Source organism: Maniola hyperantus, chromosome 22, assembly GCF_902806685.2.
Source record: "Maniola hyperantus chromosome 22, iAphHyp1.2, whole genome shotgun sequence".
In the NCBI taxonomy this organism is placed as follows: domain Eukaryota; kingdom Metazoa; phylum Arthropoda; class Insecta; order Lepidoptera; family Nymphalidae; genus Maniola; species Maniola hyperantus.
Window position 1 is genome coordinate 9,728,333 of NC_048557.2, and position 27,981 is coordinate 9,756,313.

Genomic DNA, 27,981 nt, shown 5'->3' on the forward strand with positions numbered 1-27,981 from the left:
TGTGAACTATAAAGAAGTAAATAATTAATTTTGCATCGGGGAAGAAACGTAAAGATTGACTTGACCTAAAGCATAGATCATAATATTATATAGGTATATTCCTTAGAAAATTCCTGCTAGGATACTAATGTTATTCGTTTCTAGTGTATTCTATTTCTTTGAACCAATCTATGGTTTGAACCATTCGCTAGGTATATATAATATACTCCTTGGTTTCAACTTTTTAAATAGTTGGTCAGGACTGACATTCAGGGCCGTAAAATTAATAATAAATAAAAAGGTTGTCAGTTGGCAGCACTGGTTCCGGCCCACGGCCAAGCGGCGGGACGGCGCGGCGGCTGTGGACGGCGGATGCGGCCGGGCGTCCAGGGAGGTGCGGGGCGCGGGCGCCGGGCTGAGCTGAGGTCAGAGTCCAGGAGGTGGGCGGGCGGCGGTCATCCGATGATCCGCCCCAGTATATAATATAATGTACTCTGTGCATCCGCCATTTTGATTTGTTTTGCCCGTAGTTTTGTGCATTGGTGTTTGTGGTTTTTGGATTTGGTTATTTTGAAAATGTGGATTCTGGTTGTGGGTCTTTAGAGCTTTAAGTGAATCTCGCACAGGAGTGTAATATATTAATGATTCTGTATGTCTACTAATCGCTACTAATATATGAGAATCTGAGTTATAAATTTCTTCTTTTGGTTTTGTCGACGTTCTAACTACAACAATATTTTTTGCTTGTCAAAGTCAAAGTCAAATGATTTATTCAAAATAGGTAATAAATTACTCTTATTGATTGTCTGGTATAGTGTTAGATTTGTAAGATAATATAGTGGTGATAATTATAACGCAAACTTAAAACTAAAGCTACGAGGGTTCCAAACGCGCCCAGGTCTGAGAAGAAGAGCCCACAACAAACTCAGCCGGGTATTCTTTTTATTATCACCACTTTACAAAATTGTTTACCTTGATACTCGTGTATAGTCGAAACATCATAACCAGCTCTACGCAATACATCCTTTTCTGATTGTTTAAAAACAAGGTATTTATATAATTTATTATCGAGAGGTACATTAGCTAAAGATGTATATGGTTTCGTTTTTAAACTTCTTACAACTTTAGAGGCCGATTTAGTACCAGTTTCATATTTATCATACAATAAAGCCATAACATCAACTGACATCTATAAGATATTTCCAAAATCCTTGTGGGTTTAAAGAAATTTTTAAAATTTCCGTATATTACACTAACACAACCTAACCTGTTAGTGTGGCTAATTCCGTTGTACACATTCTCTAAACTAAACTAAAATGACACGTCTAAATCTGTTGCTATCCCTTTCATAATGTTGCTTGCGGAAAAGGATAGCACTATATTTTGACATGTTAATTTAGTTTAGTTTAGAGATTGTGTACAAGAGAATTGGCCCCATTGTATCCTATCTGATTTGGATCACCTAACAAATGTAAAGTTTCACATCCCGAAAATAAGCAAACCAAAAATATTTCCCCGGGATGTTTCATAAGAGCCTCATCTATCCATATTTCTTTATATTTTTGTTTGCTATTTAGTATATAAGAATCGATAGTCCTATACGAGTCTCTAAAATCGGAAGGAGGTTTATTAAATTTTTTACCAAGACGTTCACGAATATCTGCAGCACCCTCTGAAGATGATGTCAAAACTAGTGATCCTTGCTTATGTTCATTGATAATAAACGTCGTTTTTCCGCAACCCGGAACACCTACAACCATGTCAATCTTAGGTATTGTGAATGACTCCTGTAAATTCTTCATGTTCTTTGTAGCGTTAATCAAATTAGGTTCTTGCATCAATATTGTGTATTTTCCACACAATAATAATCTATCCTTTGACATCGCGGTCGCGTTTCGTAAAAATATTTCCTCGAATTCGACAAAATCTTCTCCATCGTAACAGAATGTATAATCAGCTTGGTCATCTGTTCTTTAGGGGCCGTTTGTATTCTGATAATTATAGTAATTGCTTGTTGTATCTATTTTCTGGTCGGTGCTCGTAGCGGTTAGCCAGTGAGGTGATAAAAAAGAGATAAAACACAATGTATTGCAAACTTCTAATTTTGTCATGTAAAAGTTTTCTGGTTCTAATTTTGTAAAGGTTTTCTGCTTATGTTGGGGCACGCTATGCCTCCTTCAAGTTGAGTGGTAATACAGCATGAACTGAGTCTGAAGTGGTATTTTTCAGTGCTCAGATGCTCTTTTGCCATTCGACAATTACAGAAATCAGTGCACACATAATGCATTCTCAATAATTATGTTTGCACTGAAATAACTACTAAACCCTTCTTATCTTCTCATTTTGAGAGGAAACCTGTGCTCTGTAATGGTCCGGCGATGGGTTGAGATGACGGAAACAGTTTTCTCAGCGTTGGGTGTGACTTGTGTCAAAAACATATCTTACAATCTCCTTTGATAAATAAATACTTAAACAGAAGTTTATTTCAAGCATCAAAAACTCATTTAAGTAGCAGTTTAAACTAAATAAGTTAGTAAAGTTTTTGCAGATTTAAATTTTCAATTATGTTAACAATATTGTCAAATTCTATATATTACTCTTTAAATTTATATTACCAAGTGTAAATAACCAGTTTGTTCTATTAAAATCAAACCATTTATTCAGGTACACTAAGGATTCGTCAATAAATAATAAAAAAATCCCTTGAATTTTTCTAGTCAGTTCCGGTGAAGACAACAGTTTAATTTTTTTTCCTGTTTCATTGCCAAAAACGGATCTTGTTTTCTTTGTGTTAATTGATCTCTAAGACTAACCATAATCCCATAAATATCTAAAATTGTTATGCAGTTGCCTTCAAGACATTTCACAGCTTTATTAAATAAATTTAAATAAATTTAATAAAGCTGTGAAAATGTAAAAGACTACAAAAATGCAAATAAATTTCAATCATATCATTCTTAGTATCATTGAGCATCAATAAATTATGTCGACATATCCTTACAAAACATCTGTTTTGTAAGGATATGTCGTCATTATATTTGTAATCAGTTCGTAGATGTTGACAGCAATAGTCTTGTCATTAGAACCTAAAACAACACGTTTAGGTCTTTTCTTCATTGGAGACTGAAGAAACAATGGAGGATCGGGGATTCTTTTGCGTTGTGAATAACCAGATGGGCCAGGTGTCGGTTCAGGAGTGCTCATTTTCTGTAAAAAAATATAATTGAACAGTTACATGCATGTCACAATACATATCAATTACCATAGAAACAGTCATATCCATAATATGTATATACCTATTGTAAATATATAAAACTTCATACCTGAGTTTTTATTTAATTAAGAGCATTTTATTATTTACAATAAAAAAATACTTACCTACCTTGCTTAAGCAAAATAGATCCTTCAAAATAGATCTTTAATGGGACATCATGAAGAGGAATTATAGTTTGCTGGTCAATTATTAGCACATTAGTTCGCCACGCTTTGCCATTTCTTAAATATATAGCTTTTGACTCTTCAATTAAACTTTCAATTGCACCGACATTCACTGCACTTTGGTCACATACTGTGGCAAGAATTTTCAGTCCTGTACTATGAACAGCTGTTATTACATCTTTAATTACTGATTTTAATTCCTGTTTGGTCATATTTTGACTAAAATAAAATGCCACAGGTTGCTTAAATTGTTTTGTTATTCCACGCACCATGAATGTAATAACATGATCAGCAATTTTTGAATCTTTAAATGAGTCAAATCCTTTTAAAGTATCATTTTGAGCATCAAAATGAATTTGTGGATTTATGTGCATTTCGTCGAAAATCACATACATCTTTCTGAGTTTGGTTATGCAGCATCACACATTTCGGACGAGATGATTTTTTGGAACCTGCAAAAAATATACATATGTATGTCGGAGAACAAGAGGATGGCCGATAATTATTATTCATCTTTAGCCGACATCAGAAGGTAGTAATTAATAAGTAGGTACTTTAATCCATGTTCTTTACAAATAGTTCTCAGTAACGTATCGCACATGGAAACCATCAACGTAACACAACCAGATCACCCTAACCTAACCCTACCTATGGTCGCCTCCAACCACCCCTCACAGCGACCCCTCACCTCACTCTAAACTAGCTAGCCTGAGCTAAACACTACATCGTGTGATTAGGGCGCAATTGCCATTGCAACCTCTCAATCAAATCACGACCTATTCCGTTATCTAATCATCTCAAGGTAATCAATCACAACTTCATGAACGCTCTTAAAAGGATCATTGCATTGACTCTCTTACGATCTAAACCAGATCTTATAATTGACTTCTCATTACTAATTCAGAATATCGCAATAGCTCTACCTTCTCCACTCTGTGCACATCTGCATACAGAACACCATAGCATCGTGCGCCACACGCGCCACGACTACTATCCACCCAAATAAGCGATCACAACAGAAACCAGGTAGAATGTAAGCTATTCGATCGCATGGGCAACTCATTGTCTAATCCATTTCAACATTACACGAGAGTCATCAATGATTCTTTACCAACCGGGTTATACGATTCTAAAGCGGGTACTATCAAAGTTTACTTCAAGTTACTATCACACTAAGCTATCACTTCAAACTAATCATTATATCAACTGCCGGTATATCTCCAATTACACTCTAAATCACTAGCGTCTGCAGAAATAACCTTAACGGATGTCCTTATAATAATCTATCCACTGAGCCAAACGTTAACTCACGAATTACTCTAATATTCACCAATCATTAATATTCCATATTCGTCAAACAACTACGCGAACATTATTAATAGTGCTTTCCAGACAAAGTCACCGGATGGCACTAGATGTTACGATTTAACACAATGTACTTTAGCATCGAACAATTACTGTTCTAACTATATCACAATCACCGAATTAAATATCACGATTAAGAAACTACCTACCTATCTCAAATAATAAAAATTAGCTAAGCTATAATCTGATACTTAATTAATTTAATGCGAGAGAGAATTTTGAACAACAACAAAATTCGTGCGTGTCAAAGTCCAACTCTGACGACTAAAATAAAGATGGCTACCTTCCGTAGAGTAAAGCTCATACGTTTCTATTCACGGAGTCTACAGACAGTAAGAACTCTTTCAATATCGACCCTCCAATATGTATATATGTCGCAGATTAAAAATTAAAGAGGTTACAAGCTAATAATCCCTCGTGTGGTTCCTGGACAAGGGCTACTGATACTCCCTTCCTCCGAGCCGCTTGCAGCAGTTCTGCAGTGACAAGTTTAGATCTTTGCAAGTTCGCCTGTGTGACCCTGAGTTGCTTGTTTTGTACTTTGTTAGCTGGGTTTTTTGCCACTGAGGTGCCTTTAGCAAAGGTAGGTGACCCTAGATCTCGCTATAGAGTCCCATTTTTGCCTTTTGGGGCTGACGTGAATTAACAACATAAGTAAGTACGTTGGTGCATTCCTAGATATTTGTGTCGCATCTGATTGCATCGCGATAAATCGTTACCTTTCATGTTTACCCATTAACGATAAACTTTAATTGATGTGTACAATACAAAAGATAAAACCATTGTAAAAGTGCAATCAGAATATGACAAAATATTGCTAGGAGTACCTCAAGGCAGTGTTCTAAGCCCGCTTTTATTTTTACCTTACTGACAAAGAATTCCAAAACGAAATCAATAATACGTTAAATATACTAGTAAACTGGCTATCATCAATCAATTTAAAAGTCAATTTAGAGAAAACAAACGTGATCCAATTTTTAAAATATAAACAAACTCCTTTAAATCTAGAAGTTACGCATGGTTAGGTTAGGTTTTTTTTTTTTTTTTTTTTTTTTTTTTTAATTACTAAACCTCCAACATGGCGGAAGGAGAATTTATTTACAATTTTTAGTTTCTACTCTTTCATTCCATTTCTATCAGTTATTCTTCTCGCACTTTCATTCTTCATACTGGTTCTTTCTTTCATCCATCCTCTTTTTTACTCTGGGTAAGTTCCCATCTAACTAGGCTATTCTATCTTTATTTTATTCTTCTTAAACTAGATAAACTCGGGGACATGAATGGGGTTGGGGTAGGTAGGTTTTTGATTTATTTTTACAGTGTTTTCTTATACTATTTTTACAAAAGTTTTTTAATGCTACCTTAAATTAAACTATGTTCCTACCTTAATTACAATATTTTATATGTTACTACAAATATAATCACTATATCTAGATAACATATTATTTTACACCTTATTTCTATTATTTACAGCTATACATAATTTTTTACAATATTCTAGGAAACAGTCTCTATGTTTTTTACTAAAGATGATTTCCGACACTGTACCTTTACTCAATTTCATTCCTATTTTACTTTCTATATTATATCTATCATAATCATGGACCGGGCAGTCCAGAAGGACGTGGAGGACAGACTCCGAACATCCAGGGTCGCAGACGCACGACGGACTCTCCTTACACTTGAAACGGTGCAAGTACTCGGAGAATCCACCGTGCCCCGACAACACCTGGGTGACACACCTGTCAACCTTTATTTTACCGATAGTCCGGTACGCGGCTATCGCATCGGGGAAGAAAACCATGGTTACACCAGCCGTTTCACTGGTCTGATATCGCCGGTTCCATTCATCAAGCGAGTGCATACGAATGCCTCGCCTGATGAACGAGACCGGGCAGCTGTCGTAGTCAAAAGCACGCTTAGACTTGAGCGCGGCTTCCTTGGCCAGATAGTCGGCACGCTCGTTCCCCTCTAGCCCCGCGTGGGCTTTGATCCAGAACAAATTCACATGTTTATCCCGGAGCAAAGCCCCACGCAGATGGTCTCGCGCTTCAACGGCCAGGGGATGAAGGGCCTCCGGATTGATTGTTGTCTGCAATGCAGACAGAGAGTCAGAATATATACCGACTGACCTGGCCAAGTTATCCGCTGCTATCCGCGTCGCCCTGCATATCGCCAAGAGTTCCGCCTGGTAGACTGTACAAAAGGACGGCAAAGCGAGCTTGAGGGTTTTGGTTTCGGCGGCACCGCTCCACATGGATAGCGCCGCACCCACCTTGCCCTCAATCTTGCTGCCGTCTGTAAAGATGTTAAGGTCATGGCCGTTGTTGTCCATGAGTTGCGCCTGGTCCACCAGACACTTGAAATCGAGGTCGATATGCTGAGCGGGATGCGGGGACTGCAGTGCCGGGAACATCCGCTCCACCTCTCGATCCCCTATTGCACGCTGGAACACCCCTCGCCTCGCGCCATACAACACCGCGGCTTCGCGGATGCGCAGGTCGAGTGGGAGTATCCCAGCGAGCAACAGTGCTGAGTTCAGGGAGGTAGTGCGGTATGCTCTGCACAGCTTCTGCGCAAAGCCTCGCTGTACCACTTTTAACTGTTTTTGTATGCCGAGTTTGTCCACGGCCGGCGCCCAGACGGCGGCCGCGTACAACATCACGGGCTCAACTACTGCTCTATAGATAGCGCGGATGACCTCGGGGTGGAGGCCCCAGCTCGCCTTCGCGGCTCTCGAAAGCTGGGAATAAAAGGCGATTGCCTTTTTACAGACATTTGCGACGTGCGTATTAAAAGTGAGGCGCTGATCTATGACGACTCCCAGTAGCTTGAGCTCTCTGACCATTCCAATGTCGACCCCTCCCATGTGGAGACGTGGGGTGTCATGCTTTAATTTACGCGTGATGACCATCGCACTGGTCTTTTGCGGTGCGAACCTTAGTTTATTAAGGTCCCCCCACTTCCTCACATGTTCGAGGGCGGCATTAGCCTGGTGTTCGATCTCTTGAGCCGTCTCGCCCTCAAAGACCAGCACCACATCGTCAGCGAATGCCTGCACATAATAATTTCTGGCCTCCAACTCCCGAAGCAGTGGATCCAACAACAAATTCCACAATATCGGCCCGCCGATAGACCCCTGCACGCAGCTCTTTCCGGTTTCCCTCACGTGCTCCTCTCCACAGTAACGTGTTCTCACTTGTCTGCCACTCAGGTAACTACCCAAGAGCTTTCTAATATTTACGGGCACTCGTTCCTCCGCCAGTCTGACTTTAATTTGCGGCCACCATGCGTTATCGAAAGCGCCCTCTATATCCAGGGACACCATTGTCAACAGTTTTTTATTTACTAAACCCTGTCGTATGTGTTCGACCAGTGTATAGAGGGCGTCTTCGGTGCTTCGCTGGGGCATGAAGCCAAATTGGCGGGTGCTAAGTCTTGGCGCTATATGATGCTTAAGCCTGGCGACAAGCATCTTCTCCAGCACCTTCCCGAGCACCGGGAGGAGACCGATCGGTCGATACGACCGTGGGGTCGTATAGGTGGCCTTCCCCGGCTTCCGAAGGAAGACCACCGTTGCCTCCTTCCAGGGCGCGGGAAAATGCTGGAGCTCGAGACACCTGTTGAAAAGAACTAGTGTGAGATCGGGGTCAGACTCTATCACGTGCAGGCATATATCGGCGGTAAAGCCGTCCGCACCTGGAGCCTTTTTCGGATTGAAGGACCGACTGGCCAACTTTAGTTCCATATGAGTGAAAGGCGGGTCCCACGTATCCGAAAAAGTTTCAACGCCAAAGCGCTCGGCCTGTACCCTCACCTTTCGGTGCTCCTCGGAGTCATGCTCCTCTGAGTCCTCCGGGTAAAAGGTTTCGGCCATCAGCCTCACCGAGCCCCTAGCATCTAGCTCGATGTTTCCATCCACTAGTGGTGAATCCTCTTCCCTCCTGGACGTCCTGCCGAGTACCCTGTAGATACCCCCCCACACACTTTCCCCGTCCTGTTTTTCGCAAAAGGCGACCCAGCTGCGCGTTTGCGCATGCCTTGCTTCTGTTTCATATTTTTCCTTCGCCTCCAGGTACTCCCCAACTACCTTCTGACGCCTAACCGGCGCCGCGCACCTGATCCTGCCTTTCCTGGTGGCCACCTCGCGCTTAAGCGCTGCCAACTCCTCAGACCACCACGGCATCGCCAACACTTCCTTCCGCTTAATAAGCGGTATCGACGAAGCACACGCCTCTGCTATTATTTTGTTAAATTTATCTATTGTTTCGTCTATCTCTAATCCTGTCGTTAAATTTTTTAATTTTTCTGTCGTCAAATGTTCCCTACTAATAATTTGACCCAGTTTCTCATGAAACTGGGCCCATTTCGCCTTTTTGGTGAAATATTTTCGTGTTGTTTGCCTAATATTGTTATGGTTTATGTGCTTCGTCTTGATAGTGAAGGATATGCCGTTGTGATCCGAGCCAGTCAGGTCTTCACGCACGCGCCAGTCGTCCACCAGGTCAAGGAGGTCGCGCGATACAGCAGTTATGTCAACATAACTGCTGTACCTTACGCCGCCCCGGATGGTGTTGAATGTAGGGGTTCCCCCTCGGTTTAGGATGTCCAGTCCCAGGTCCTCCAGCGCCCCGTGCAGTTCCTCTCCACGGCGATCTGTCACCGGGCTTCCCCACCAGACGCTCTTGGCATTGGAGTCACCGCCAATTATTATACTACGAGCCCCTGTCTCGTGCTGCACCCGGCGCAGGTGTGCCAGGTACGGGTCCATCGGCAAGTCGGGCTCAAAGTAGAATGAGACCAGGGTGATCTCCCAGTTGCGGATTCGGATCCCCACCACTGCGATGTTGGTCGTGGTGAGTTTTGAGTACTGCTTTACCTGGAGGTCTGCGTCAAAAACAATTATCGCAGATTTTACAGTCCCACTTCCATGGTCCGCACACTGAAAGACCCTGACCCCATTCTGACTCTTCACACACCCTTTCCCGCCAACGTATGGCTCCTGCACCAAAGCAATCCGCGTTCCCAGGTTGGAGGCTTCGATCAGCAGCTCGGAGTATGCCAATTTACTGCGCTGGAGGTTAACCTGGAGGATATTTTGAGCCACTGTATTCACCGGCGCAACCTCAGCAATACGCTACGGTAGAGCGGGCGAGGTCATCCCACCTTTTCCTAACAGGGCAGTCCTCGCTGAAAACGTTATGCTCCACGTTGTCGAGCTTCGCGTTACAGCAATTCCTGCAGGAGGGTGGGGACCCCGCCAGCCATTCCGCACACTTAGGCCTAAGGTGTGGCCCACCGCAGTGGCTGCACAGGTCAACCGAGTCTTTGCAAAACTTCCGCCCATGGCCATAGCCCAAGCATCTAGTGCATTGGACTAGCGGTGATTGATCCTCGGCTCGCACCCTCTGGAGATCGATATGTACTGATCCCAGGCCGGTTATTCGGCTCCAGAGTGTGGGCGAGGTACTAATGACCACGTGGGCCATGTGCGGATTCCTTGCCCTTTTGCGATACTTGATTTGGATCCGGTCATCCCCGCGATCGAGGCCACCAAAGAGCTCCCGATTCTGATTCCTCAGGGCCTTCGTGATGTCATCGTCAGTATTAACCGACAGAACGCCCCTCAGGATCAGAAGCGGGTCCCTGTTTTTGATGTCCTCGACCACGAGGCCTGTCCCTTCACCAACCAACCTGTCTTTTGCCTTATTTCTCTCTTCCGCAGTCCCGAAACCCATAATTACTTTTCGGTCTTTTGCTTTTCGGACCCGCTCTACTCTCACCCAGCCGTCTTTCGCGTCGATGGTCTTGCGCACTCTACCAAGGACTTCCTCCCCTGTCTCTTTGTCGTCCTTGGAGGTGACGACCACTGAGTGAAGTGCCACGGGCTTTACCGGTTGCTGCACCCTTGTAGCAGTCACATTGGCGTACGATCGTTGCTGCGTCTCGACTACTTCGGTTGTTTTCGTCAACTGCTCCTGGAGTGCTCGCATTCGCGTATTGTTCTCCAGAAGAAGCCGAGAGTGCTCCTCGAGCTGTTGACTCAAGTCAGGGTCCGAAGCCACCCTGAATGTGGCGTCAGCGCTTGTAGTCGCCGGCGCCACATCCCGGGAGGCTCCGCCCCCCGTTTGTGCATTCCCGGCCTCCAGGGCAGCTTCCGAGTCCGTCACCAACCTTTCAAGCGCGTCCAGCACACTCAGGATCGTGTCCTTGTACTCAGCCTTTAAATTCCTGGATAGACCCACCGCCGTTTTCCCCTTCGTCGTTAACGCCTGGGCCTCCTCTACTCTATTTTTAAAAGTGGCCGTCACTGATCGGCGGACTACGGCCGTTGTGACCTTTCTGGGGCTTTTTCCCCCTTTCTGTGTGGCCTGCTTTTGAACTGCAGGCGCGGCCTGTGTCGGTTGGGCTTTAGAGGCGGAAGGCTGGGACTGTTTCTGTGCAGCAGGTGTAGCTTGCGTCAATTGTGCCTTAGAAGTGGGAGGCAGAGTCAACTTCAGAACTGTAGGTGCGGCCTGCGTCAATTGAGCCTTTGATGTAGTTGGCTTTACAGTTGCTGCCTCCCATTTCTCCAGGCTCTGTCGAACTGACTTATTCTCCATGTTAGGAGGTGTAGGAGGTGGGCTAGATTCTTCCGGTAATTTTTTAGGGGTCCGGATCATGTTTTTGGCGCGTCAATAAGATAAAAATAGATAATAATAATATGCAGTACTCTGTTCTACCTTGCTATCGTAAAGGTAAATAAAATAATATAATATAATATTCTGCTCTATGTAGAGTCAGAAATTTCAATTTAAAATTTAAAATAATTTGCCGCAATAGCAGTTCGTGATATAATTGTCCTGGCAGGGTCAATGAAATAGTCTGACTAACAAACTGAACTGAAACTGAATAACAAATTTAAATTTTTATTATATGTCAACTTGTATGTAAAGGTACAAGATGTCGAATAATTTAATCGCCGCAATAGCGGGTTGTATAAATTGTAGAGACTGCTCCCGTCAGTTAAAATATTGTAGCTCCTGCTACAGTCCTTAGAGTACCTAGCCTAACTTAAACTATCCTAAAAACTATCTTCCGCCGCAAGGTAGAGCGAGCTCTAAAACGACTCTAAGTAGAGCCACTAGTCTATCTTAAAATATCCTAAAAACTACTTTCGCTGCTTGGTAGAGATTGACTCTACCTCGACTCTGGCTAGAGCCGCCCGTCCAGTACCGATCGATAGCCCTCGTCGTGGGCTGGTCAGCCGTGAAAACCGCAGTTCTCTACGACCAACGGTTGCCGAGATATCCAACTTTTAAATTTTTCAAGATGGCGGACTTAATTGTTGCCTGGATCTTCTAAATTCAATATCTCGGGAACCGCCGGTCGCAGAGAAGTGTGCGACGGCTCTCCGTGCTTGTCTCGTTACCAGCTATGTGTTCACCGATACCGGCTCTAGGGTTTAGGTACAGACTCTACCTAGAGTCCAGAACCGGCACCTGCGGTAGAGCTCACCACGATTTCGTCAACCTAATCCTAATTAAAAACAGTCTCCGCGATTTTGTAGAGCTCAACTCCACTTTGACCCTGGGTAGAGTCGCCCTTCTGGTGTCAGTAGATAGCCCTTGAGGAGGGCTAGTCAACAAAGAAAACCGCTACGCGCTACGACCAATAGTTCCCGAGACATCCAACTTTAAGTTTTTTCAAGATGGCCGACCAAAATGTTGCCTATGTCTAGACTGAACTTTGAAAATTAATATCTCGGGAACTACCGGGCGGATATATGCGTGCGACGGCTCGCCGTGGTCGTCTTTTTACAGGCTATGTGTTAACCGGACTAAAAAACCAGGTTAGGGGGTCGACTCTATCCAGGGTCCCAAGCCGGTACAAGTTGTTGAGCTCGCCACGATAGGGTGCCCAAAGGAAACCGCAGCCCTTAGCGTCGTCTCAGACCGAAGCTATGCCCTTTTGAAATATTCCAAGATGGCCGCCAATATGGCCGCCACTTTGGACAGAAGGCCCAAATTCGGCAGTTTTCAACCTAAACTGCCCGTGTTTGGGCTTGTTGGATAGGTCTTGTAATGACCTATTCAATTTCGTTAACGGGGTAGTCGTATAAGCAACCCCCGATTTTTAGGGGTTGAAAAACCCCTAATTTTTAACTAAATTTACAGTTAAAAATACTTATATAAAATGTAGAAACTAGCGATAATTTACAGGGCCTAACCTATCTAAATACTATTTTTACAGATTAGTTGCAGGGCTGTTGCACCCTTATTTCAACAACCACGTGTCAACTCCTAAAATTCAAAAAATCGTAGCTTAAAAACTACTAAGCAAAAAATTTTGAAATTTAGAATACAAATAAAGTTAGTTGATCTTTACAATTTAACCCAAAATAAAGGGGGGGGGGGTGTCGATCTAGATTTTAGTGAAATTAATTTTGAAATTTTGATAGAACTTTAGAGTGCAATAACTCTGCAACCACTTAACTTTAGTAGACGCTCGATGTGTCGCCGAGCAGCTCACGTTGTACTCCGTTGGTAGAGGCAGGCAGCAGCGCCCTCTGACGTCGGGAAGTACAAGCACGTGGCCACGTGGTTTTCAGTTTTTCCGTGTTTTCTCCGCGCGCATGCGCGGAAAAAATCGAAGTGAGGTGTCACCTTGTAGAGCTCGGTGAGGCGCGTCGAACGGCGTAGTGAAAGTGGTAGGTCGTCGATCTTGTTTAGGCAGCGTTCGCCGTCAAAGTTTGAAATTTTTCAAACTTTGCGGTTTTTCGAACACTGCACTTCCAATTTTGCACCAATTTTCAATCACTTTTCACCACTTTGTGGCACTCACCGAGACGCAACTTTTAACGTATCGCACTTGTTATTTCGTTGCGAAAAACCCACTTTTTCGAATTTTTAAAACTTTAAAATTGCCCGGAGCGACACAAAAACACCTTGTACGCGTGCGCTACCGACTGCGGGGGGCGGCGGAGTCGGTTAGGTTAGGTTAGGTTAGGTTAGGTTAGGTTAGGTTAATAAAATAGATAAAATAACAGATATAAATTTTCTTGGAATGACAATAGATACATATTTAAACTGGAAAGCCCATATTCTAAAAGTTAACAAAAAAATATCAAGTTATTGTTTCGCTCTATCGGTTTTATCAAATATTACATCCGAACAAATTACAAAAAATGGCTATTATGGTTATATATACCCTCTATTAACATACGGTGTTATATTCTGGGGAAACTCTGTAAATGTACAGTCCACCTTTATTCTACAAAAAAAATGTTTAAGAATTATTTATAACATAAAATCTGATCAATCTGTTAGAAATGTATTTATAGATAAAAAGTATCTTACCTTATCTTGTATATATATTTTGGAACTATGCATATTTATTAGAAACAACACTGAGTATATTGTGGGAAATAACACAAAAAGAGACAACTTGCGTACAAAATATAAATACAACATAATTGTACCCCAAAATAACTGCTACACTTTCTCAAAAAGCGCATTTGCATTTGGTGTTAAAAATTTTAATCATTTGCCACTCAATATTAAAAAAACAGAAGGCAATATGTTTAAAAATAAATTAAGAAATTGGTTAATTAGTAAGGCCTTTTATAATATTAATGAGTATTTTTATGAACATTATTGATGTAAGTATAGTATGTAAGTAGGTAGTGTTTAGTTAAGTAAACAAAATAGTTAAAAATTGTAATATTTAAAAAATATTGTATGTAACCAGTATTGCACGCCACAAAGTGGCAAACTGTTAGAACTTTATAACAAGTATAACACCTAATGTACCTACACAGTTAATGCAATAAAATTTATTCTATTCTATTCTATTCTTTGTAATTGGTTACTTTACGTACAAAATGGGAGTTAAAACTCCCTAAAGTTTTAATTTAACTTTTGCAGCACAACACATATTGCACTTGAACATTTATTACACCTATAATATTTTCATACTAAAACAAATACAAGTTTTTGTGCCTTTCACCATCATCACAAGAACAAGTTTGTTACCCAATTTGTTGTTATTTTCATTATAAAACAAATTAAGTACAAAACAATTACATATGGGTCGACTGCAGGGGGGGGTGCGAAAGGAAACAGCATTTCCTTATCCTAATTTTATTACTAAAATGTACATGTTATATACTAACTATTTTAGTCGGCGCCGCCGATTTGTGGCGGAGGCTTCTATAGCTAGTTGTGATGTGTCCGTAGCCAGTCCTCGCGCACGGGTCCCGCGATTTCTGCCGCGTCAGGGTGTCAATTGTCGCGGCGATTGTGGAAACGCATTAAGATGCGTCATATTTGTTTCCTAGTTAAGAGATTATTTTTCCGACAAAATACTTTACTTTCTTCTTAAATATATGCAGAGTGTAACCAGAACCAGAAAAAACAATAAACAAATATAATATGAGCTAACGGTAATACTCCATAAACTCATCAAGGTGCCTAATCTCCATCATCACTTTTGTATAGCATTTAAGGCCTTTTTTTAGAGTAGTATAGTAAGAGGACATTTGGTCGCTGTAATCTATGCCCTTTTTATATTTGTTGTAACTTAAGACACATTCAGGTTTCTTTATAATTTCATTAGTACCTTTTCTTTTTCTTCCAGTATCTTTAATGCTTACATCGTAATTTCTACATGTGCTCATCATCTTGATTGGATCTTAAAGGCCCACCGGGCTAGGCGGCCGCTTGGTGTCTTTAGAGATAGTAGCCACTTCAGAGGCTGGTGGTCGGATGCAACATGTACTTGAGTGCTTTCGAGGAACTATTGTTCCGTTTTGCGGATGTCAATAACGTGCTGGTGTACTCAATGGCCTCCGACTTCGGATCACGACTTTGTAGTAGTACGGCGCCCAATGCGTAGTCACTAGGTGCGCAGTATGAATCCTAGCTCAAAGTCCGGTTGCTGCAAGATTGGACTCGTTGTGAGTCTACTAAGTACGTTAAATGTTTCGCCCTCTTTCTTCCCCCATTGCCAGGGTCTATTTTTTGTGAGGTCTGATGGCGGGATATCAAAGTATCATAAACGCTACGAACCAGTTTAGCCAGTAAAATGAGGGCGTTTAGCTCTGATCTAGCCAGCGTGACTAATTAGAAGGCAAGGACATTCGAGATTAGATCAGTCAGTCAGTTAGTCAGTCACCTTTTACTTTTATATATTTAGTTTAGATATTGGTACACTTCCCTTCAACTTCAATTACTGAGTGTCTCAACGTGTCATTTTTTCTCAAATATTCCTGTCTAGTCTCTTTAATTAAATAATTGATTGCGCTCGTATTTGATGACCCTTGGTCACAAACAGTAAATCCTTTATTTTGGAGTTTTTTTTTAAATTAAACATGCCAAAACTTGTTAGTGTGCTTCCAGCTGATAACGAGCAATAAATCGGCTGTTTTCACAATATCCCTGATCATAAAAACCAATACATGATCCGCAATTTTTCTTCTTGGTTCACCTTTGTAGTTAACAAATCCTGTTATTTGGTCTTTTTCTATTATAGTCCAAGTGAGGAGTGATTCACATTTCGTCAAAGATTAGTGTACATAATTTTTCTTCTTGTTTCATATCTTTCACTTTCTCATGCTATTGGTTAAATATATTTTCATTGAACCCTGGCTTCAAGCCAGCTCTGGTAACTAATCTGCTTAGTGTTACTGGCGATTTCAAGACAAAGCTGCTTTTGATAAGCCACCTATATAAGTTCGAGGTCCTAGCTTGTACAAAGATAGTGTACTTTAGTAGACTTTTTTTCTTTTGTAAATCATCGCCTCATTTTAGGTTTAGATATTTCTCTAAGTTGCATTATTGTATACCTCCAACATTATAATATATTCAGGTCCTAGAGCGATCAATGTGTTTATAGGAATTAGGAAATTGTGAAGAATTTCCCTATCCAAACCTGAAAATAAAAATAAACACAAACATTGTATAATGTTTTCCAACCATTCAAATTAAAGCTGTAATACAGCCAGCAAGTCGAACGTAACACAGCTTTATTACTGCTGCTCTTTCCTTGTCCCCTTCGCTTTGTTTTATCAGCCTTCTTTCTTTGCAGCTTGAAACATGTTACGAGTCGACATAGATTTCTTGTTCTGTTTTGCCATTATTGCTACAAAAATGATTTCGGTTCAAGTAATATGTTGATCTTTAAGTTTTGAACACCGGAAATGTGATGAAGGTTTGTGTAGGCAAGGGATGGAAAAATTAAGACATAAGGGGGCCTTATTTTTATATCTGAAACATGATCAAATATGTGTGATAATGTTTAACTATTAATATTTAAACATTTTTTTTTGTTTATGCAAACAAACCGAAAACATAGACACAACACGCTTTGCCTTTAGATAAACGCTCACGCACATTGATAAAATATCAGCTTTAAAACAATTTACATATTTATAATATTAAGACCGAAACGCGCCTTCGCCTTAATGTAACCGCAACCGGAAAACCACATGACATGTAGATGAAATGGATCATCACTGTGCTCCCAATACTTAACTTCAGTACATTTTGTATTAGGATGGTCATGTACTTACACACTGCTGCGATAATAACGCCGCAATGGAAGTAGGACGTATTATCGCAGCAGTGTGTAACTACATGACCATCCTAATAGAAAATGTACTGAAAACAGATATCGCAATAACGCATGCGATATTATCGACCGATAATAACGCGGCTGTGTTGGGGAGCCTTTATTATTTTGAAATAAAAACTGACAAGTTCAGAGAGCTTAAAAACTACGTATTAATTCATCTTTCTATTTTTAATATTTAATAAATATTTACTATGTTGTGTACACGGAATGTACTTTTTTCGCGATGTCATTTTTTACATTCCAATGAAACATGGATCCTGTAAAAGGTACTCGTTCATTCGCTGGCAAAATGAGATTCTTGCAAAATTGTAGTTCGGTAAAAGACCTTTCGCTTTCCGGTAGTGGTACGGATGAAGCCCGTACGTACCTTTTCTACAATCTCCATACCATTTTGTGCGAGACGCCAACTATTGTCCCTACACGTCTCGTCGATAAGGTGGGATCTTCAATAATGAAATTCATGATTCTCATTTCTTGTTCCATTGTGAGGTTTATCTCCACCCTCGCAGTCAAATACCGATTAACGCTAATCTCAGTAGCTTCTTTAAATGTTGTTAGTAGTGCTATCAGGTCCCGTATGACATTTAACTCAGATGAAGTGATCATGTCAGGTGTGTTTCGCCTTGTAGCCAAAATCTTAGCCATAATGGCTGATAATGTATTAAATCTTTCCAACATATCAAGACACGAGTTCTACCTTGTGCTTACTGACTGTATGTGTTACCACTTGTCCCTCTTTCTTTTGTCCCTCTTGCTTTGTTCGTAAATCATCCAATGCATTAACCGATTGTTTAAAATATGTTACGATGGCTTTCACACAGTTAGAGCAATTTGTAGAACTGGTGCATTTTTTTCGTCGCGCCATCCACTTTAGCAAATGCGCCATACAAGGAATTCTCTTTCCATGTTCCAAAAATTGCTTTACTGTAGCCACCATGTTAGTACCACCATCCATTGTAGTTGACGCGTGAGATTTGTATAAAACCTTTCTTTAACACTCTCACTGCCAGCAATATATAGCATTGTTCCAGTTCAGTAAGCCACGGAGTCCGCCTGCGGGTCCCAACGTATCCGCTGCGGTAGGCCGTCACTCAAAATGAAAAAATATTGCAGCAGGCCGTGGGGTCCGCCGGCGTCTAGTAAAGAATGCTTTTAGCACGCCGTGGGATCCGCTGTGACCCCCTAAATTCAAATAGATATTTGTACTACTGGCCTGCTAATAACGAAAAAATATGGCTAACATTGGCTTGCGCATATAGTGAGCTACATGTTGAAAAAAAAATCAAGTCAATCGGAGCAATAATTACATTTCTGTGTGGCGGGGCAAAAATAAAAAAATAAAACATTAAATTGACAAACCTTTATTGTTGTAGCACAAAAAGAGGAAACAACATGCATTTTGAAAAAAAAAAATACTATTTGCTATGCTTATTGGCAAAACAAGACGCGCAAACACTGGGCTTCGTTGGGCAAGTGAGGCATACAGTACTTGTTTTTTTTGTAAGTTTCTTCGCCTCTACGCTTGATTTGCCTTCTTGACGTAAACTTTCGTAGCAGTGTATACACTTACGACGTATTAATCGATTGCGATGGTCAGTCAATGGGTTCTTTCCGAACTCATGTTTAGTTACGACAGGGTCGGTAGCACGGCGCTGCTGTAAATCCATCAACTGTATACATAGGTTCTCACGAAATTTCGTTATTGTATAAGTTTTAGTTGTAAGTCTTTTACGAGACTTGTATATCAAGTAGGCATTTACGACAGACGTAGTTAGCAGTAATTCAATTCCCAGTTTTTGAAACCAACGTACATTTCTTCTTAAAGGATTACAGTAACTGCCCATCTGATCAGAAAAGTCTATTGCACTTTTGTATTTGTTGTATTCGGCAATTACTGATGGTTTCAAAGCAGTTTTTCGCCTATTTCGCTTGCTCCGGACTGTTACGAATCCAACTGAATGTTTTGTTGATAACGCGAGGACGTCTCTCTTGTCTTTCCACTTTAAAACCAAAATTCCGTCATCATTTTCTTTTGCTATCATCTCACCTTTATGCAACTTTGTGGAAATAATATCTTTCGGCAACCCTCTTCGATTTTTTCGAACTGTGCCAAGCAAATGCGTAGACCGGTTTAAAAGGGACTTTGCTAAGTCTACGCTTGTATAAAAATTATCGGTTACAATACTTCGGCCCGCATCTAAGTATTTCTCGCTCAGATTCATAACCACATCTTTTGACAAATTTTGGCCAGGCGTCGTTTTCTTACCTTCATATACAATCAGATCATGTACATAACCATTTTCATCACATATTTTGAACAGTTTTATCCCATATTTGTGCTTCTTCCCAGGGATATATTGCATGAAAACAATCCTGCCACGGAAGGCAACCATTGTCTCATCCACTGTTAGATATTCTCCAGGTGTGTTATAGTTCTGAAATTTTTTGGTTATCAAGTCAACCAGACGTTTTACTCGGATAAGTCTGCCAGCATTAGATGACAAATAAAAATATGTATCCTCAAAGTGCCAGCACCGCAGCAGCAATTCAAAGCGATTTCGGCTCATTACTGAACCAGCTACGGGATTTTTGTATAATATATTCTTACTCCAGTAATCAGATATCTTAGGCAGTTTTTTTATACCCATCCATATCAGCAGACCAAGGAATTTTTTAATTTCATTTTGATCACAATCCTTCCAATCTACTAGTCTACTTGATCGTCTCAAAACTTTAAGTATCATAGTTTTATTCGCATAACAGTTAGTCATGGTCACCATCAGGTTAATTATTTCGTCGTCCACAAACAAACTATAATAATCCAGTTCGGTCTTACACGTGTCGGGAATATTTTTTATACCAGATGTAAAAGCTAAAGGGAATTGTTTTTGACGAGAGCCAGTTGGTATACTCCATTGACCACTACTGTCTACCGATTGTTGTACGGGGCGGTCCCTTTGAGTTTGATGTAAACTCTGCGCAGTGACATCTTCATCGGTGCTTTCGCTATCGGAGTATCCATCACTATCGGTACTACAAGTAGATTCCGATGAAGGCACGTAATCAGGATCATAGTCCGAGTCGTCCGACATGTTTTACATACTCTAAAACAATATTCTTCACAAAAAAATTAACTCTAATCCCGAAAGTTGTGAAAGCGCGGGAAAACGACGCACACAGCGAGCCAAGGGGGCGGCCGGCGGTCAACTAACAATTACTTTAGCTGGCGTCACAATGAAATTCTAGAAAATTACAAGCGGCGTGACAGACAAAATCTTTTGGGGACGGCCGGCGACCCCCACGGCCTGCTGGTTAATTTTTCTTTAAAATAAGACCGGCCCTTTGCACTCGAAAACTTGGGGCCCGCCAGCGGATCCCACGGCAGTGAGAGTGTTAAACAATAAGGAAAAGGCTAGACTACAAACGTACTTCATCGATGCGATGCGAAATCGACTGCCTCGGATGCTCCTGCACACTCTCACGGACAGCGGCGATGTTTTTGGCAGACCTTGCGTTTCGTTGACGTACGGGTGTTGGTCGATCATTTACCGAACCAGTGGACTCAAATTTATCCACCACACGACGAATAGTCCTCTCGGTAGGACGATTATGGCGACCGTAAGTAAAATGGTCGAAGCGCGCGGTGCGTTGCACAGAACAGAACAGTCCCGAACAGAACACTCATTTTGATAAAACAATTTTATCATTTGCACGTGTTGTTGAATGCTATAGCTATTCATGATGATTTGGCAAAACAGAATGAATAAATGACAAACAATTTGACATGTAGCTTCAACAAGATGTCCGCTACCAACTGTCAAAGTTCGGACGTGCCTATTGGATGACCCTATACAATCAAGTCAGGTATATGCATCGTCGTCGCAAATTTTAAATAATTTTATTCCATACATATGTCGTTTTCCAGGTATGTACATTGTACAGGTATGTACACGTATTATTGATGTGTCGCTGACTGTACGTTACGCACACGCCACGCATCCGGTCTGCTCAGGCCTTTATTATTGCCAATGAGTTAATTTACACACTGTGGTAGGGAGGATAGGAAGGCGAAAAAAAAGAGCGCACTTATATATTTTTATTTATTTTGTCATTCAAAAATCAACAGAGTAGGTAATTAATCAGTTAATCTCCGAAAATATCCGTTATAATCGGATCATTATAGTTTGAAGCCTGAGAAGAGAGTCTGGTACTGAAATATCTCTTGGTGTGGATGCAGTACGCAAATTGCGAAGCTGTGGAGAGCCTGTTTCCACATCCGGCCGATACCTAGACGTTGATGGTCGCTCGTACGGTTGGTACGCTGGTGTCGTATACCCCTGTCCATATTCACTGTAATTATCATTACGTGTAGTTGTAGGTGCGTGATATTTTGAATTACATTCAATATTTCTATCTGAGCATTCAGTTTCCAATCATCGCGAATGGTCTTAAATCTATCGTACTATAATGATAGCAAAAATGCATATCACTGTCACAGGACTTGTCAGGTTCCTGTGTACGAGTATGTGCAGTTACTTGATCGCTCAAATAACTTGTTATTTTTTTTATTAACCCATATTCTGCATCATCTTTTTTTCTTTGGATATTTTTTGGTCTCTTCCAAACTTCAGAGTCACTCGTTTCAGTAGTATTATCGTCTTCATTATCGATTTGTTCGATGTCATCGTCTTTGTTTTGTACTGGTAGAGACGATGTTGTATTTCGATTTTCAGACAATGGCTTTAAGAATAATAATTGACTAAAGTAGTAGTATCTCTTTGAACTACCTGCTGAACCGCTTCACTGTGAATTTTGTTTTTTAAGGTCTCTGTTGAAAGAGTCTCTTAAGCTTTTCCATTTTCTTTGTAAGTTGGCAGCTGAAAAATTAATTGTTAAATTGAAATTTGTAGAAAAGTAAGTTGGTAGTTAAATTTGAAAATAACATATAAAATAATAATAATAATATTTTACAATATGGACTACACGTTATGTAATATATAAATAAGTAGTATTTAATATTTTTCATTTTTTTTAATTTTACCATATTAAAATTAACTGGATTTATTTTATATTAGTCCAGTATAATGTAAGATCGATCATTTCCCAAAATGTCATCAGCCTATTGAATGGTGTTAAAAAGGTTGAAATACTTAATACTTTAAGGGGTCGTTGTACTCTTCAACACGAGCTACTTTTACTATGGGGACACATATACCTACATGACCTAAATGTATGAAACAGCTGATTTTTTACGATTTCGTATGTGTCCCCATAGTAAAAGTTGTTCATATTAATGAGTACAGTACAATGACCCCAGTGTTATTTATTTCAACCTTTTGTTACACCCTGTATAATTCCATTTCATTATTATTTGTTTTTAATATAATTTTTTTGTTACAGATATTTGGCAACGGGGTGTTCGTTTGAAGATCTCGCCGATTTTTTTAAATGTGGTGCTTCAACTGCTAGCAAAATTGTCCACGACGTGTGTCGCCTGATTTGGGATAAATTACAGCCTATTCATTTACCAACATGTAATAAAACAATGTGGCTTGATATTGCGAACAAATTTAAAAAGAAAGCAAATTTTCCAAACTGCTTAGGGGCTGTAGATGGGAAACATATTAGGATTATTCATCCACCACGCAGTGGTTCATTATTCTTTAATTATAAACATTTCTTTTCTATTGTTTTAATGGCCGTATGTGACGCCGACTATTTATTCGTGTATGTTGATGTAGGAGCCTACGGTAAAACTTCCGATTCAACTATTTGGAGGGATTGCAGTTTATATGATGCAATGGAAAGAAATGATTTAGATCTACCTGGACCGCAAGCAATTACCACTGTAGGTAGGCCCTTGCCTATGGTATTCATTGGCGATGAAGCCTTTGGATTACACAAACATTTGCTGCGACCATACAGGTGCAAGCAATTAACAATGAAAAAACGTGTTTTTAACTATAGATTATCACGAGCACGAAGATAATATGTGGAATGTTCCTTTGGAATTTTGATTAACAAATGGCGAATATTGCATAGGCCAATTAACGTGTCAGTTGAATTTGCAACAGACATAGTGAAAGCATGTGTCGTATTACATAATATAGTACGCAAGCGAGATGGCTATAAATTCGATGACACTTTATCGATTACTTCAAATTTGTTACGAATGCATTCCTTTGATCAAAGTCATGACGGGATTCGAGCAGATTCTGTTAGAAATGAATTTGCCGACTATTTTGTGAGCCCTGAAGGTGAATTATCGTGGCAGTACAATAAAGCGTGAATGGTGTTGTTAGGTATACTCGGTTTAATAAATAGTAATTAATAAACTTACCACACTGGTTTTTTTCTTTTGTTTCCTTATTATCAAAATCTTCATAAAACTTCATGCAAAGGTTTTCCCATGCTTTGTTTTTTAATATGCGATTGGAATACTCCTCTGTCCTTTGATCCCAAATGCATGGCAAATTGCGAATCTCCTCAATAAACATATCCGTGTCAAAAGTCTCGGAGTCGGACATTTTAATTTTTCACACAAACACGCGGCAACTCAGTACAACGCAGAATGAAAGGGGGAGCACAGGCGCCAGCTAGGCGCGCGCTGTTGATGACGTCATGTCGTGGCGATGTGGCCGCGGTGCCGCCGCCGGTGGTGGCGTTGCCGTCGCGATGTGGTTGCGATGTGGTCGTATTACACAGGTGGTCGATAACAACGGCAAAATGTGGTACGTGTAAATTGAATATTCATTTTCAATACAAAATATACGCCCGACCACATGGCGTCGTTGTGGTGTGGTTGTGGCTGTGGTGTGGTTGTGGTACGTGTGAATTAAGCCCAACCCTCCAAAACGTAGAAAGGTTGGAGGAGGCTTTCACCGCTAAAAGCGGTCCTTTCTAATACCCTAATTTTTTTAGATTTTTTTTAGATATAAATTATTTATTATTAGTAAAATAAGATAAAAGTTAGGTTTTTAAATTTTTTAGATCAATATGTATCAATGTAAATATGAAAGGAAAATAAAGCTATTTTTATTTTTATTTTTTATTTTTAATACAATGAATATAACAATTAGATACAGTAAAGTAAACATACTTATTTTAATTCTAGGTGACTCGTCGACCTAAAACCAACTTTATTTTATCCAAACAGTGGATTTTGTAGGTTACTGTTTCCTACCATTGCCTTTACCTTTTTCCTATTCCAAGCTGATTTCAAATAAGCTAGAGTTTCCGTTAGCCTGGGAAATTGTCATATCTACAAATAATTTTTCGACTTGCTTACCAAACTCTTGAATACTCCTGTTATCCTGTCGGATGCATTGTAGCTGAGGCTGAATCGCCGCGTCATATTTCTTAGGCAACAATATACTTCGCATATCCTCAAGTAATTCTGTAAAAGTCAAGTAATTAAAGCACATGCGCAGCTTAGCGCTTTCTAATAGTCTAGATTTTAAAACAAACTGTATCAGTGGCTTCTTGCTGTTTTCGTCAATCATTGAATCGTACGTCTCTATATTGGGAATTTTAACTATAAAATAACCGAAAAAGAATATAACTATCGTTTGAGCTAATGAGTTACTAAACAAAAAGCATCATGCCATTGTATGATATTGTATTAGTAAATAGGTAAAATAACTATAAAATAATTCAAAGGTGTAATTTTATTAAACTTTCTTTTTTAATTAGACCAAAATGTGTCTCGTACGTATGAATAATCTTTATCTGCAGATACGAGTCCTAGCGACTGACACATCAATAGTATGTCTTTCCACTCAGCAATTTTTTGGTCTTTAGGCAGTTTATCCGAAAATGCAAGAAATAAAACATCTTTTTTGTCACGAATTAATTGAAGAATTGTGAGTTTTGAATCAAATTTAGACATTTTTCGCTATGTAGTTCTAAAAGTGACAGAATCAATGAATCAACATAACATGGCGGTAATAATTTCGCGGTAATAATTTCCCGCCAAAAATTTCCTGCCATGCTATTTTTCTTCAAGAAAGCTTATAAGTGAATAGATTATCTTTTTTTCCAAATTTTATGTCGTGCATAAAAGATGGCTAAATTCATATTATTATTATTAGTATTTAAACTAGGATAAAAATCATGAGTATGTTGATTTCTACCAGCAAAATGATGAGAATAAAAGTTATAAGGGACAAGAATGTCCGTTGTATTATTAGATTGTTATCGCACTTTTATTTGGCGCCTTTTGGAATGGAAGTCACGTGATCTGTTATGACTTGCGGGGCAACCACCTTCAGTCGATTGGTATAAAGGCGAGTGTTTGATGATTCTAAGGCAGTCTGTGTTCAACCACAGACTCATTCGACTATTAAATGCTTTTGTGTTTAGGTCGCCGTTCTGATTGAGTGGTTTCAATAGCAATTGTGCCCTAATCAAGTTAATATTGCAGTAAGGTTATTATGAAAGGCAAAACTCTCGATAAGCCGCTGTGTGTCGTGGTCAATATTTAACTTCACTTCTGGTATGTTTATAAGATGTTGTTTGGTTTCTATTGATAAGTCGTTCCAGATCTTCGTGTCTGCGGATAGCAGTGGCAGATTTTCCTTCGCACGCTCGTACGTAGATAGTCCCGTTTTGCACCAGCAGAATTCGTACCTCAGTTGTTTTGCTTGTATACGGCACTCACGAAATAATTGTCGGTTCCTCTGCGTAAGCCGCTCGTTTATAAAAACTTTTTGTGCAGGTCCGGGTAGGCTCAAATTGGTGCTTGTGATATTTCGGCGAGATTTGGATGCTTGGAGAAGTTCGTCCCGCTTAGAGCGCCGCATCAAACGTACAACAATTGGGCGTGGGTACTTTCTCGCGTTTTCCATGGCGTTCACGGCCGCCAGAACACGCGGGCCTGCCCGAGCGGTCCAATCTATATCTTGTTCTGAAACTTCCACACCCATTTTTTTCGCTAAAAGCAAGATATGTGGGTTCGGTTCTCATTGAGACCTTCGGGAGTGCCACAGATTTCAATTTCATTTTTGAGGTGATTTTGCGCCGGTGTGTTAATTTCTTGCTGCAGTTCGCTAATGGTGCTTTTCAGAACGTCTATTGCCTCGTTGCGGCGCTCGAGTGCGCAGATTCGCGTTTCATTTGAGGCTACCGAAGAAGTCTCTCATTGCACCGGTTTAAGGATGCTGTGGCCTCCAGTCTATTTTTGAGGGAAGAAGCCTGTGAGCAGCCTCACTGCTGATGATAGGCTTTGCACTTTGGATGTATCAGGGATGTTAGGAATCTCTGCTGCCGGGTCTGATTTCTTACGAAGCGTAATATTTTGGCAACCGACGCTAATCTTACGGGAGTCGAACTATTGTCTACGCCCTTCCTTTATTGAGCACTGCATTCAGGGCACTGTTAATAATTTACACGGTCAGGTGTCAATGAGTTTATATTGACACAACCGTTGCAAAAACGGCTTTTGCAAACTGGAGCAATACATCCGATAGACGATGCTTCTTTGATGCTCTTTAAACAACCAGCGCACTTAATTTTTAAATCCCGTAGGTAGATTTCGCACCGATCACCTGTGAATGAAATGTCATTGACCTTTGCACGGCTTTGTTTAACAAAATGTGAAGATTCTGGTGTAAAAGTTGCGTCTTTAACCTTTAATGGTCATCAACCATTTATCGTGTATGGAATTGTTAGGGTGCCAAATGTGTGAATCTCTTTACAAACTCGTCCATAGATATGGTGACCATATTGTTTTCTTGTAACTTATTTAATAGTATTAAGTAATGCCAATTAATTTCTTTTTCTCCTTTGTTAAGAAATGTATTTTTACTTTCAAAGTGATTTCGCACTAACTTTATAATATGACTTGGATCCAAAAAAACAGCCACACTATGTTCTGCATTTGGATGTTTGAACGTTGTTGTTCGATATATGTATTGGGAGCACAAAACACTGTTATTAAGCTGGCAATGCCTTTAATTTTACTTTCACAATAGTTTATTTGTTTGTTGAAATCACTGGCGATTATTAATGTAAACTTATAGGTAAAAAACGTATGCAAAAGAAGATTTATATCATATATGCAAGGTAATGAAATCACGTACGTAGCGATCCGTCTTGTCTCTAATGGCCGCGCGCAGCGCCCTCGTGCGTCGTCGGCCGTCTTCGTTTTTTATCGGGCCGTGCGGCAACAAACGTTGTTTTTAATTTATCTGGCTTTTTAATAACATATTTTATATTTTCAACACACGAAAACTTTCTCAATATGGATATAATCATCCACTTTCTTTGGTAAATAACCCTTAATCAAATGGAACACTTTTTAAGAGATACATAAAAACTGAGACCGGTTCTAGGGGGGGTTTTGTGAGTAGATTTCAAATCTCATGAAAATAATATGAAAAAGTGGGGGGAAAAGGGGATTTTGCGGTGGGAAATAATTTCCCTTTGTTCGTAACGGCATTGCAAAATATTATCAAGTGGGAAATATTTTCCCATTATTCAGTGTAGGTTAAGATAGTTTCAAGAATTTTACTACTGCTAATATACTAGTTCTTCACCCTGCTTTGCTTTTCATTTTATTTTATATAAAAAATAAAAAATATATATCAT

At 40.2% G+C, this 27,981-nt stretch overlaps 1 long non-coding RNA gene across 2 annotated transcripts; it reads left to right on the forward strand.

Moving 5' to 3' along the window:
• The first annotated feature begins 428 nt into the window (after positions 1-428).
• On the forward strand, positions 429-27,981 carry LOC117992813 (uncharacterized). 2 transcript variants are annotated; one of them, XR_011238070.1, is made up of 2 exons: positions 429-1,027; positions 22,795-27,981. It is a non-coding gene; the product is annotated as an uncharacterized lncRNA (long non-coding RNA). The 2 variants fall into 2 exon arrangements; XR_011238069.1 differs by having other exon boundaries at positions 429-760.